Raw genomic sequence first — 15,606 nt, 5'->3', positions numbered from 1 at the left:
CTATTTTATTGAACATCAATAAGTGTAACAAAATAAAACATGTTAGAAACATGTTTATCTCATAGGCTACTGCCTTTTCACTGTATTATTTTAAAGATTGGAAACACAATGAATGGACTGTAAAACTAAACATTTATTATTATACTAAAACATTATTTTCTGCAACAGATCATTTAATTTCGAAGTAAGTTGATATACATTTTTGACGTAAACTCTTGCCTAGGTTTTAAAGGGTGCAAAGTAAATGTTTATAATGTGTTAATCAAAACATAACGTATTAAACATACTGGAGATATGCATCAAGTTTTTAGTTTTGTCGACTGAATAAGCCTAGTAAGGTTTCAGTAGTTCTCAGCTCACACACAGGCGGTTCTCGAGTCAAGAACTGGTTGTTGCAGCAGTTCTCGGATCACCAGCACAGAACCGAGAACTGTTTCTTTCGGACACGTTCGATACGGAGAACCGACGAGCTGGAGAGACTGCGCATGCGTGATCGCACCGTCTCTGAACCGAACTTTCTTTTGGCCAACTGATGCTGTGTTTATATCTATGTGCTGTGCTGATACATGAGCACGGGTGAACCAGGACTTGAATGAGGGGCTGAATTCAGCTAAATGTAAGTTTATTTACAAATAAAATAAAAATGATGAAGACCAGTTTATTCACTTTAAGACATGTAAAACATCCGCGTTTGCGCATCGCCTTAGGCCTACTAACGTTACAGGGTTCATTCTCAAAACATAAATGTAAGAAACCTATCAAAGATGATTATGACGATGAGTACTATTATTTAAAGCTGCCGTCGGCAAGTCTGGCAGATTGGGTCGATTAGCCAAAATTTTGAATGTTTACAACTCTCATGCCCCTCCCCACTACCAGCGAGCACCCTCCCATCGAGGTCGTGCTCGTCAGTGCGTCACTGTGCGTGTGTACCTGATTTTCTGTGAACGCGTCCATCTCTTCAGCATCTATCAACACCATGGACTCGGAGATAGGCTGCCCTGGCTAATCTATCCATAGATAGCAATAACCGAGGAATTGGAAGCTTGTTAGTAGATTTTCTCTCCGCCATCACGCTTCATGCAATCTCCAGGCGAACTTCAGGCGTGGCGTGTGCATGTGATATTAACGTGCGCGAGTGAGGGGGGATCTGTGGCGTGTGCACGACCTGTGATTGACAGTCAGATCTCACACCCCCCTGCGCTGATTGGACCTGATGAAGCGGGAGCGCTGGATTTTTGCAAAACAAATAACACGCTCCAGGTGGAGTTAGAAGCTCGGGGTTTTTCTAAAACCACATTATTTATGTTGTTCTGTCGGATTATAGTGTCGATTACACTGAATATGATCAAAAAAATGTTGCCGATGGCAGCTTTAACTGAAGTTATGGTTACAAATGCCTTTATTTGAATGTATATTTATCCGCCGGGATGATAGAATTGACGTCATTACGTGATGACGTTAAAGAACTGGTGAACCGGTTTTTTGAACCGGTTCATTGAAACGAACTGTCCGAAAGAACCGGTTCGCGGAAAAGAACCGAACTTCCCATCACTACTGGAGTAAGGATGCCAAAAATTCTACTTTGATCACATGAAAAATTCACAGGCTACTCTATAGCATAGAAAACAGATAGCCTATTTAAAATTGTAATATTACAGTTTTTACTGTATATTTGATCAAATAAATGTAGATGAGAAAGAATCACACACAGACATCAAGAATCTACATATGAATCTCAACAATGGTGACAATCACACAAATGCTTCATGTTGCAGTGCATGATGGGAGCCACCAATCAAAACACATCCCTGGCTCACATCATGCATTGCAGCATGAATAAATTATGCAGCTGAATTTTCCTGTAATTTTCATTGTTTTTTTTCTGTTTGCTTTTATTTTGCTATTGTTTTGTTATGACTTTAGTAGCTTGTTTTGTGATGTTCATAGTTGATCTGTTTGTCACTAGTTTGATTATTGTCACCATTGTTGAGATTCAAATGCTGATTCTTGATGTCTGTGTGTCTAAACACAGAAGTTGCATAAAATATTCATAGTACAATCTCAGGACTGTAATTGCCAATACAAAAATGAGACATCAAGCATAAAGTCAAAGATTCAAACTCTGAATAATCTCTGATAATGTCATAATCAAAACATATTGTGAGCAGGTCATGTTTTCTCATGCAGTAACAAATGTCCTTTATAAACACAATGTTGAATCAGTCAGAGAAAAACTGACATTAAAAAAATAAAAAGGGCCAAGAGCCCAACTAAAGCAAACACTGACCACCATAATGGTGACTTGAAACAAAAGATTCCATAAAACATTACCTTCTAAACTTCCTGTGATCTGTGCTTGGACACAACGACAACACAGTCCTGAATTGTCAACTAGTCTCTCCCCTGTGAAGGCCTCTTTCCTTTCCCTTTACCTCTCTACAGATAAAACATTGTTGGGATAATTCCAGGTCATGTGGCTACGTGGAAGCGAAAAATAAATCTGTATTATACATTTTTAAAGGTCCCGTTCTTCGTGATCCCATGTTTCAAACTTTATTTAGTGTGTAATGTTGTTGTATAAATAATATCTGTAAAATTATAAAGCTCAAAGTTCAATGCAAGCGAGATATTTTATTTAACAGAAGTCGCCTACATCAAATGGCCCGTTTGGACTACATTCCTATATCCAAATACGTTATAATCAGGGCTGGACTGGCCATCGGGCATACCGGGCATTTGCCCGGTGGGACGACGTGCTTTTTGGGCCGATACATCTCATACTCATACATAATTTATATTATTAGTTTTTTTTTGTTTTTTTTTTACCCTCTGAGCTTCTTCGTCAATGGGTTAGACTTAGCTTCCTCTCGGTCAAAAAAGACCGAAGCCTTAAAATGTAACTTTTTTTTCCCCAGGAAAACCATTCAAATATATTTTTGTTCAATAATATTTTTTGATTATTATTTAGAATTTTTGAAGGTTTTTATGTTACTATGCAATAATTATTACATTTTTATGAGCAATTTTTTCCATTAGAATTAATATTCTTTTTTTTATTTTTTTATAAATGCAACATTTCCCATCAAAATAGAGTGCAGGCCTAAAAAAAAAAAAATTTCAAGTGAGAAGAACGCCATCTAGTGGCTTTAAAAATATATAAATGTGTGTAATGTCATGTAGGCTGCCTATAACTTCCTATATAAATACATAGAAAGGCTTTTTGATTCCGATTGTTGTTTTAGACATGATTTCTCTATCTTATTCTTTTTTTTTTATTTAGATCTATATTTAGATATTCTAAAAGACTACTTTTTTTTTTTTTTTTTTTTTTTTTTTAGATAAGTATCAGGTTTTGCATTATGATTACAATCAAACAATAACATTTGGTTTGGAAGGGAACACAATGCAAACATTTTTGTTACTCAGTATTTGATAATTAATTTATTTATGATTTATTGATTTCATTTCAACAAATGCAGTCTTGCCTGTTCATTTCTGTCTGTGTGTGCGAGTGTTTCATTTATTGATTTTATTTCACATTCTCAAAATTTGCTGTTGCAGTCTTACCAGTTCATTTCTCTCTCTTTCTCTCTCCCTGTGTGTGTGTGTGTGTGTGTGTGTGTGTGTGTGTGTGTGTGTGTGTGTGTGTGTGTGTGTGTGTGTGTGTGTGTGTGTGTGTGTGTGTGTGTGTGTGTGTGTGTGTGTGTGTGTGTGTGTGTGTGTGTGTGTGTGTGTGTGTGTGTGTGTGTGTTTGTGTGTGTGTGTGCAAGTTTTTTTGTTCCATTTATTGATTTTATTTTGCATATTCTACAAATTTGCTGTTGCAGTCTTGCCAGTTTATTTCTGTGTGTGTGTGTGTTTGTGTGCGTGTGTGTGTGTGGGGGGGAGTGTAAGAGTGCAGTCTTATTTGCACTCTTGATATTCTAGAGTATCACCCCTTCATTGCTGTACACTTTTTTTCTGCACAGTGGCTGATCTGTAGTTTGTACCACCAAAAGTTTCTCTGAGTTTTCCTATTTTTTCGCATTTCCCATTCATTTCCTATGGCGGTCATTTTTGACCGCGAGGAAGCTAAGTGTGACCCCCCTAGAAGAACCAAGGTCCACCCACCACAGTTTTACCAAAAATCCTGTGAGAAACACTGGTATTGCTATGCCATTGCAGCTTATAGCTTGTTTTAGGATTCATCACTGTAGACCCAGTGGGCATTTGATGTCAATTTAACATCAATGTGACATCAAACATTGATGTCAAAATTACGTCACGAAATAGGTCAAAAATGAAAGTCATATTGACGTAAAAGTGTCGATGTCAATTTGATGTCAAGATTTTGACCTCTGCTGATGTTATTTTGATGTTATTTTGATTGTCATGCTTTGTTTGTTGGTATTTGATGTCAATTCAACATTTATTTGACGTCAAGACGTCATGATGTTGTAAACTGATTCTATCTTAAATTGATCAATTGCCATTTCATATTTATACTGTGATCTTATTTCATTTGAGTCCACTAAAAAAATATATTTTTCTGAAAAATATAATTAATTTAAATGAGTTCACAAAACATCGATTTAATTCAATCCTTTTGCAGATAAGTGTTAGTTAACAACAGCACACATCAATGCATTAACATGTACACAATCACTGCCTGTTAAGTAAAGCAATATGCAACATAAATAATATCAGTATTTTTTTGCTCATCCAGAACTGAAGCACAGGCTCTACTCTTCAGCACAATGGTGACCCACAAAACTCAACAGAAACTCTTTAAAGGTCCCATTGAATGGATTATTTTATTATTTTAGAATGTTTCCTGGGGTGCCCTTATAATGTTAGTATGTTTTTTTGTTTGTTTTTTTTTTCAAAAGTTGTTATAATTTAGAAATAAAAGGCATTTTTCCTAGCCTGATTTTAGCCTCTGAACGCTCTGTTTGAAGGGGCGTGTCTGTGTGAGACTTCAGTGTAAACTCCCTCTGCTGTGATTGGCTGCTGTGAGACTTCAGTGTAAACGCCCACTGCTGTGATTGGCTGCTGTGAGACTTCAGTGTAAACGCCCACTGCTGTGATTGGCTGACATGCATGCATATGAAATATTTAGCATTACATGTGAAACTCTCTCGAAAACATTTACTATTATACGTTTTTACTATTACAGCTATCGAGATTAACGAATCGTGAGAAGTTTTTTAAGTATTTAGATCTATTCCCATCACATAAAACGTTGCAGTGATCCCAGTGGGCATTTGATGTCAATTTAACATCAATGTGACATCAAACATTGATGTCAAAATTACGTCAAGAAATAGGTCAAAAATGAAAGTCATATTGACGTAAAAGTCTCGATGTCAATTTGATGTCAAGATTTTGACCTCTGCTGATGTCATTTTGATGTTATTTTGTTGTCATGCTTTGTTGGTATTTGATGTCAATTCAACATTTATTTGACGTCAAGATTTTATGATGTTGATCCCAGCAGGCACAGGATATAGACTACACAGTAAATTCCACAGTGTTAAATCAACACTGCTCAGAGCAAATATGGTCCCACTCTACAGAGTGTTAAAGTAACACTAAAGCGGTGTTAAAGTTAATGAGATAATTAAGTGATTAATTTAGTGATGATTGAACATTATTGAAGACACCTGCAGTTAACAAGCAGAATCACTGAAGGAGAAAAGCACAAATTGTAAGCCACCGTTATGGTGATGGGTGTTTGCTTTAGTTGGGCTCTTGACCCTTATATGTTTACTTTAGAGTTAGTTTGGCTGTTGTATCTGAGTTATAACTGCCAGATGAACAAAGAAAAAAAAAGTGATCTGATGGTGTTGGTTATATTATGAAATTCATCAATTTGAACTTGATCACTGAACTCATTATGATCCTTATTTCTGACTTCGATTTATGTTGTTGGTTACAAAATAACTGTGAATCTGCATAAATATCCAGAATTTTTTTATATAATATAAAGGATTTCTTAAAAGTTGTTTAAAACAAAAAAATCTTTCCTTTAGGCACACACAGATGTCAAGATTCAGTCTATGCATCTCAACAATGGTGACAAGCAGAATATTTAATTAGGGAAAGTAAATTAAATAGACAATTCAGATCATAATTTATTCATACCGCAATGCATGATGGGAGCCATTAATGAGTTGTGATTGGTGGCAGCCACTGCAACATGCTTTATTATTGTCACCATTGTTGAGATTCACAGGCTGATTATTGATGTCTGTGTTTCTAAATAAATTAATTTGAAAGTGTTTTGATCAGAACAATGTTTATGAAATATTTTGGATTATAAGTAAAGTATTGATAATCATATGCTGTTAAAATCACAAAGCTGCTGGTAACAAGATAAACCTAACTATCTCAATAAGTTTCATTTTTCAGATCACAGCATGATTATGTCAAAACATAACCAACACTATCAGATCACACTTTTACTTTGTTCATTTGACTGTTATACATCAATAACAGCAGACAAACAACAGTAAAATTTAAAGTAAACATATAAGGGTCAAGAGCCCAACTAAAGCAAACACCCATCACCATAATGGTAACTTACAATTTATGATTTTCTCCTTCAGTGATTCTGCTTGTTAACATCAGGTGTCTTCAATAATGCTCAATCATCACTAAATTAATCACTTAATTATCTCATTAACTTTAACACCGCTTTAGTGTTACTTTAACACTCTGTAGAGTGGGACCATATTTGCTCTGAGCAGTGTTGATTTAACACTGTGGAATTTACTGTGTACAGTGTCGGTCAGACGTTGGATTTTGGTTGAAAATGAAAGTCGGGTTGACGTCTAAATCCAATGTTTGTTTGACGTCAAGCTCCAACGTTGGGCAGTCGTTGAATTTTGGTTGGAATAAACCAAACAAAAAGGTGAAATGCATGGCCGTACACTTATTACCAGCTTCACTTAAAGCTAACCAGATTTACTTTATTTAATTGCTGGTTTAATCAATAGTTGTATTTTAAAGTCACCATGATGGTGGTTAGCGTTTGCTTTAGTTGGACTCTTGACTCTTGACTCTCTAGTCTAACATTTTCTCTGGCTGCTATAATTGTGTTTTTATAAAGCACATTTGTTGTAGCAAAATAAGCCGTGAGATCAGGTGAAATTGGCTGATTATAACAACTCCACAAACAGCATTACCAGCTTCACTTATTAGTAACCAGACTGACTTTATTTCTGTCAGACGTCTTCAGATATTCTTATTGGGAATTAACAGAGGTTAAGATGTTGATTATTTATTTGAAAGTAATAGTTTGGTTTGATCTTACCATTATAGCGATCCGTGTGTGCTTTAGTCGGGCTCTTGACTTTTTAACATTAGTTTTTCTCTGACGGCGGTGTCTGTTTGTTATGGCGAGACCAGCAAGAGAAAATGTAGTCAGATGCTTTAAGCTGATTGATGATACGTCATCATGTAGTGGCTTAACTCACTGATATTATGTGTGAGGTTTATACAGGTAGTATGGAATTCACTTTGTTTTATTGTTGTGATTCTGCAGCAAGAGTTCCAGCACAGTTTAATTTTTAAAACACCATTTACACATGTTGGACTCCAGCAAGATCTACTTGCACACAGACATCAAGAATCAGCATATGAATCTCAACAATGGTGACATGCTTCATGCTGCAATGCATTCTGAGCGCATCATACGAAACTTATCCATGGTTCCCAGAATGCATTGCAGCATGAAGCATGTCACCATTGTTGAGATTCATATGCTGATTCTTGATGTCTGTGTGTGAGTAAGATTAGGTGGAGGCCAAAGTATGTAAATGGTGTTTTAAAAATCATTTGATGTTTTGATTGAACTGTTATGATTAAACTGTGCTGGATCTCTTACTGCAGAATCACAACAATAAAACAAAGTGAATAACATACTACCTGTATAAACCTCACACATAATATCAGTGAGTTAAGCCACTACATGATGATGATTATATTCTTAACATCAATCAGCTTAAAGCATCTGACTACATTTTCTCTTGCTGTTCTCGCCATAACAAACAGACACAGCTGTCAGAGAAAAACTAATGTTAAAAAGTCAAGAGGCCGACTAAAGCACACACTGATCGCCATAATGGTAACATCAAACCAAACTATTACTTTCAAATAAATAATCAACATCTTAACCTCTGTTAATTCTCAATAAGAATTTCTGAAGACATCTGACAGAAATAAAGTCAGTCTGGTTACTAATAAGTGAAGCTGGTAATGCTGTTTGTGGAGTTGTTTAATCAGATCTTGAGAGATTTGATGTATTTTATCTTCAGTTGATTTCATCCAAGGTTGTGGCTGGAAGTAGTTATAGACCCTTTTACAGCCCACGTGATCAAATAGCTGCGCGCGCATTTTGGCAACGGAAGTGGTGTTTCTCCCCACTGGCTCTAACGTGTTAGCAACTCCGAAAGTTTATCAAAACAGTTTCCCAGCATCAAAATGTCTGGTTGTTGCGTTTACGGTTGCCCTAATCGATATTCCACCAAGGGGCTTAAGTTTTATATTATTCCGACAGGATCACGGCCGTTTCAGAAGAGTGGCTGCAGGCGATTAAACGTGTTGATTGGAGCGAGGACATAATAAAAAATGCTTGCGTCTGTTGTTTAATCCGCTCGCGTAGCTTGACACGCTGTTGATTCTCGCCATACTTCCGTTGCCAATGTGCGCGCGCATACGGCATCATTGTGTACAAACAGTAAAAGGGTCTATTGTGTTTCTCTTTCCTCCAGTGATTATGCTTGTTAACAGCAGGTGTTCATCAATAATGCACAATCATTATTCAATCACTTAATTATCTCATTACCTCCAACACTGGTTAAGTGTTACATTAAACAGCCTGTAGTGTGCACACTAAGCAGTGTTCATTTCATCTGGGCAAAACCATGTGGGGCCTACATGGAAACTGGGTGCAAAACTGGCTGGGCCCCAGTTAGATAGCCCAGGTCAAACCCATTTGGGCCCCACATGGCTGTGCTGGCTGGGAGCTTCACTGTGACGCACTGTACTGTCACCAAATTCAGTTCACACATCACTGCTCTCCTGCTGGTTACTACATTACTTAGTTTGATTAAAAAAAGGCATAATTTGTATTATTATTTATTATAAATCAGAGCGCAAACACCATCGCACACCTGAAGGTGATAGGTGCGTGGGGAAAAAACGCACATTATTAACTCGTAGGTCACTCACAAATTATAGAGCTCGTAGCTAAGATCGAACACATTAAAGAGGCTTGTTCTGTGAGCAGCAAACAGAGACAATAAAGCGTATAATGGGGTTTTAATAAATGAAACTCTACAAGTAACGTCACAACTACATCAAACAAAGAATACATACATGAACAGTAAATGACAGTAAAATAAAGAAAGAAAGAAAAACAGATCACAGCGTGGCAAACATATCACAAACAATGAACCGTGAGAACCAGCAAAATAATCAAAATCCTTACGCAGGACAGATAATACGCATTTAGATCTTAGTAAAAGAATGCTTGCATTGAACTTTGTGGCTGAACCGGGACGGACGCGTGTGTTTGTCCATTTTTGGTTTGTGTCCTCTTAGCTGGAAGTGTTCTGGCGGTTCTTCCGGAACCGCGCAGTTGCGGGAAGTTCAAACGGTCTGCGTGTAACGGCGCTGATCCACTTGTCCGTGCGACACTTCTGTTGCGCCGCGCTCCACTATATTCCTATGGGTGACGTCAAGCGACTTTGTCGCGCCCGCAAAGCATTCCGGGAAGGCGGCGCTTCATTTGAAAAAATGCTGCGCGTCAAAAAGCTGGCCGATGCCCATCTTTATGCAAATGAATTCCGTCAGACGCGACTCGTCTATCCAATAGAAGTAGAGCATATGGAGACGGAGGGAAGTCTCTCGCAGGTCCTCTGTTCTGATACGCTACATTTCCCGCTGGGTCAAAACCACGCCCATAGCGGTAAACCCCCATCAACGTACCAATGTGGGGAGGCGTCGCGACACCACGCGACAGTCGTGTCGGACAAGTGGATCAGCGCCGTAAGAGTTGCTGGAAACTTAGCTTAAAGTTCGTTTCACTCGTAGTTGGAACTGAACGAGCACGAGACTAAACAAAGCAAGAAGTCAGAGGTGCGACTAATACAAAAACAGAGTAAAAGTAAAACAAAACGGAGAGACGAAGAGACGAGACTCATACAAGGACAAAAAGGCTAAAGCAAAAATTCCGGTGTGTGTCTCCTTCTTTAAGGAGTTTCAAAGTCCAACCTTCTTTGAACAGTCAAACCAATTGGAACCAAGACATTCTGAGCGGGAAAAACTTTCTTTGTCTCAGCTCACAGGTTAATTTGCATGTTTTATGGCAGTGTTACTGTGCGTTCACACCGGACGCGAATAGCGCGTCAAATTCTAGTTATACGCTTGACCACTTTGTGTTAATTCGCGCGTCAAGAGTGAACTGACGTGCGTAAAAACAAAAGTTTGAAGCGAAATGTATGCGTGTCAGAGGCGAAATCCGGAGGCAAAAGTTTCGAAACCCGTTGGCGGCCATCTTTGTTAGATGTTTATCGAGCATTAGCATTAGCATTAATCGAGAGAGTCACCGCTCGTATATGCTCTGGAGAGCAGAAACAGCTGCGTAGGGGACATCGTCGCTGTACTCGGGTCCACCAGACCCTCCGGAGGGTTTCAGGAGTTTCACAATTTGCTCCAGGAGCTAGGTTTGATGGACCTAACGGTGAGGACGCTGACGAGGACAGCGTAGGCCGTATAAGGCCTCGGCCTCGGCCTCGAGTGGTCTATGCCTGTCGAGCCCGCGCTCTACAGCCCGGCGCGAGGTTCACCCTCGCCCGCACCCACCTAATCTGTCATTTATTTTTGTTTTGATAATAAATGGAGCCAGCCTCCAAAAGTGAAACCTGTCCTGTGATTTAAAAAAAAAGTTTTTATACACTAAATTGTGTTTGTTGTCTTTACATTAGAATAATAATGTTTCATATAATCTAGAATAGATATGGAATAAATAGCATTCAATACAAAATGAGTATCTCTCATATATTGAAATCGAGTTTTTATGTGAAAGATTTGCTTTGCACACCAAGCATTTTAGTCACATTACAAAATAATTTATTGAGGCCAAACATAAAATAACATTATAAACTGTCACTTTACCACGTGACAGCAGCAAGCAGGCTCCTGATTGGTTAATGCGGTGCGAATTGACGCAGAAGTTCAGATTTTTCAACTCGGGCGGCAGACGTGAATTAGCGTCAAACGCGAGAATGCACAAAAAGCACTACATAAAACATTCGCGCTTAACGCGCCAGACGCTCAATTCGCGTCATTTGCGCGAACTTGACGCGCGAATGAGGCGTATTCGCGTCTACCGCGCCGCAGGAATTTTTACGCGCGTAACGCATCTTTGCATTGACTTAACATTGAAATCACTCGCGCCTGACGCGCTATTCGCGTCCGGTGTGAACGCACCATTAGGATTTTGTAAGTTCTACTGTAAACGAAGGTAAACACAGTATACATTTTATCATAACCTAATGCATATATTTAGCCTAAGCACACAGAGAGGTTTAATTTGATACCAAAATTTATACACTTTAGAGCTACAAACATATAGATACATTCTTATTCTTTAAAACAAGAATTAAAAGTTCAACTAACAAGCTACAAAATAAAGTTAACCCAAAATGTAATGTACATTAACAAATGGGGAACGAGGATTGGACTCTTTGGAGACTAAAACACGGAACACGTATGATTTGTCTAACCATAGTATGCAACCAAGCCTAAAACATTGATTTGAAACTTTACATGAACACAAAGGCAAAACCACATAGCAGGAAAGTCATTAGATGAGAAAATTAGATACACACACATATATATATTTCTCAAGTGGGTATATCTATATAGAATATATAGGATTACATGGTTTATATAAAATCCTCAAAAGAAATGGAGTAAGCTTAGCAGCTCTCTAAAAATTCCTTTTGGTCGTAAACTCTTATCGATCTAGCAGGAGGTTTGGGTTACAGTACAATGGTTCTATTGGGGAACATTCTTTAAAATACACTTCAAAGCTACACACAAGAAAAACATAGGATTAAAAGGGTTAATCATGCATACTTTAAAACATCATATACAGATTTTGAGTCACTTATATTCTGAATTAAATGCGAGGAATGTTTGTGTGTGTGTGTATGTGTGTGTGTAGTGGTCTTCCTCTGCCACCTGGGTTTCTGGCTTGGAGAGAGAGAGGTGCGATAAGAATCTCTTTGAAAGCATCTCCCTGAGTTTTGAGATGTTTCTGTTCAACATCACTCGGTAACAAATGTGTCAAAAGAGATCAATTCAGTCCTGGTGCTATGCTGTAATTTACACCTAAGAGGTTAATGGTTAAAAGGCAGTTCTGAATTTTAAAAATGAGAAGTCATCGTGAGTTTGTCCATACGCTACAATTATTTATTATGAAATAAAATCAATAACTTCTCCCTTTTTAGAAAAAAATATTAAATAACTTCACACTGTTATACAGTGTAATGCCATCAAATTCAGTAAGCAATTATAATGCAAAAGCATATAATTTGTGTAAAGAATAGGCCTACTTGTTTTTTATGTGCAATTACTTCCCAAACTAAGTGTTGTAGGTCTATAACCAACATTAGAGCAGTGATGTGTGAACTAAATTTGGTGTGTTACAGTGAAGTTATTGAATATTTTTCATAATATAAAATGTGCAAAAGCAGTGTAGTATGACCAGTGGCACTACAGTTTGTAACATTTAAGTAAATGACTATTTTTGTATTTTTGACTATGAGTTGATGCTGTAGTCGTTTTTTGGGTTATATTGCACTTTGCAGACGGTCCCTTGAACTTGTCTCTCAGCCGCCTGCTCATATAGAGATCCATTTAGCCTATATAAAGCTTGTTTCGAGGAGAATTGGGTTGTAGCTCATTGTCTAGGTTACTGTGATTGTATAGGTGTCATTTGTGTTTTAACAACATTTAGCTCAAGAATATTGATCTGGGAAGTTTGAATAGCCTATGTGAATATATTGCCAACTTCACTGAACTCCTTGAGTTAAAGGGATAGTTCACCCAAAAATGAAAATGCTGTCATCATTTACTCTTCCTCAAGTTGTTACAAACCTGTATGACTTTCTTTCTTCTGCTGAACACAAAAGAAGATATTTTAAAGAAGGTTGGTAATTAAACAGTTGCTGGTCCCCATTGACATCCATATTTTTTTTTTCCTACTATGGAAGTCAATGGGGTCCATCAGTCGTTTGGTTACCGACTTTCTTCAAAATATCTTCTTTTGTGTTCAGTAGAAGAAAGAAAGTCATACAGGTTTGGAACAACTTGAGGAAGAGTAAATGATGACAGCATTTTCATTTTTGGGTGAACTATCCCTTTAAGCACTGACTGCATTTCTTTATATTTGAGTCCAAGTTCAAACACTATGAAACGCTTCATTAACGTACGGAGATCTGAAACACTGCCAGCGGGACATTAAACAGGAAGTGTCAGTCCGAGCTCAAAACAGGTTTTGTGTGGGAACGCAAATAACTTTGCGAGGGAACACAAAAGTTTCTCGGGGGAATGCAAAAGTTTTGCGAGGGAACACAAAAGTTTCTCGGGGGAATGCAAAAGTTTTGCGAGGGAACGCAAAAGATTCGGAAAAAAAATTCTCCCATCCTAACATTTTTCAACCACCACGTCCCTTTAGGGGCTCCGTACATTGTCTTTTGACTATACGATTACACCTAACGCGTTTTTCAGGTTCGAAAACGCGTGGTGACAGCACTTACGGTGCGTGTCCACTGGCACGGTGCGAGCGGAGCGGAGCGAGCCTTTTCAATTCATTCCAATGGAAGTCGAGCTTCACGCTCGCGCAGTGCACTTTGGGATTGACAGCGGACCGGAGAAAGCATTGAGAGCAACCGAGAGCGTCAAAAGGTTGGGCAGTTCTACTTTATGCAAATATCAAGTGAAAATATCAACCTTTTGACGCTCTCGGTCGCTCTCAATGCTGTCAATCCCAAAATGCAATGCGCGAGAGTGAAACTCGACTTAGTCACACTCTAGTCTAGGCCATTACACTACAGGGGTAGAACTGCATGATCTATTCAACCGAGGATGTGGGCGATTTTACCAGAGGTGGCCAGTATGCCAAAAAAAAATGCAAATGACTTTAAAAAAAAATCATTTTTGTCAAAAAATTACTTAGCCAATTATTTTAGGAAGGTGACGATATATTGTACAGTCAGACCTTTGATAATACATTTGCAAATAAAAAAAGTTAAATTTTTAAACATTTTGAAGAACACCTAACTCTGTAAATTATATTAAAATCATGTCTATGTAAATTCAAATTGAACACTAGACTGTTCCTCACATTATAAATTACAGCTGTAATAAGTTTATACATTTATTTGGTTTGTAAAATGTGTTGATCCTGTTGTGTTTTTATACATGTGTTTATTTTATAAAAGGTTGTACCTACAGTACAATTTTAGTGTGCAGTATTTTACTCTATAATTCTGATTCTGAACTTTAAAAAATATATAGACATTGATTGAAAACAAACTAATAACATGTATCTTATTAATTAATAAAGTCAAACCTTGATGTCGCTCTCTGTGTGGCATCTGTCCATTTCCTGAGTTCTCAGTAAGTGAACCGTCTCTGCATGCCTTTATATAGACACACAAAAGCAATGTCTGCACAGTAAATTCCCCAATGTTAAATTAACACCGCTCGGAAATATGCCAACCACCAGCAGTGTGTTAAAAGTAACGGGGAGGGGGTTGTGGGTAGTGTGTGTGTGTGTGGGTAGTGTGTGGGTATATGTGTGTGTGTGCGTGAGTGTGTGAGTGTGTGGGTATGTGGGTATGTGTGGGTAGTGTGTGTGTATGCATGTATCCACACGTGCACATGTCCAAGGGCTCGATGTTTGCATGCACATCTGCACATATGAACATAATGAACATGCTCCTGAAAACGTAATTTTTCTCTTATTTTCAGTCTCTCCCATTCACTTTCAATGGCCGGCCATTTCTGACCGGGAACATTACAAGTATAACATTTTGTACGAAATTTTCATATTTTATTTACAGTAATATTGTGAAAATTATTCATAAATAATGTTGTTGTTGTTGTTGTTGGTTTTTACAACAAAAAAAAAAGATACCTACTCTCAGATAAATGAGGCCTATGATTAATCAGATGCAAATAGAAATACAAAACTGAAATTGAATAGTCCTAATTGAAAGAAAACAAGTTTGAATCCAATATTGGGTGATAATATAGCATAACAAGTTATGTATAAGCTATTTTTTATAGGCCAGCCATTTTTGTCTGGGAACATCACAAGTGTTATAGGGTTTTGAACACAAACTGAGGGTTAAATACCCAGTCATACAATTAATATAAAGAATACAAATTATTTCAGGAAAATACAATATTTGCCATATGCAATTCATATAGGCTATGTGTACGTTATTCTTCTATTACATCATATTGATATTCATACTGCTATTGAATTTCATGACACACACAAACCATCATATGAATAGACATTATAAGAACCAGTTGTAAAAC

General features: G+C 37.7%; 1 protein-coding gene across 1 annotated transcript in view; it reads right to left on the bottom strand.

Annotated features, from left to right (window-relative positions):
- The window catches only part of LOC309477878 (E3 ubiquitin-protein ligase TRIM69-like), a 36,450-nt gene extending 21,698 nt beyond the window's left edge, over positions 1 to 14,752 (bottom strand). The window contains exon 1 of the mRNA XM_082141363.1: positions 14,630 to 14,752. The gene's annotated coding sequence lies outside the window, so the exon portion shown is untranslated. The remainder of the gene's footprint in view (positions 1 to 14,629) is intronic.
- Positions 14,753 to 15,606: the final 854 nt, after the last annotated feature.

Source organism: Leuciscus leuciscus (genome assembly GCF_965113295.1).
Source record: "Leuciscus leuciscus genome assembly, chromosome: 1".
Taxonomy (NCBI): domain Eukaryota; kingdom Metazoa; phylum Chordata; class Actinopteri; order Cypriniformes; family Leuciscidae; genus Leuciscus; species Leuciscus leuciscus.
Note: the sequence above shows the minus strand (reverse complement) of the source record. Positions and strands in the feature narration are given on the sequence as shown.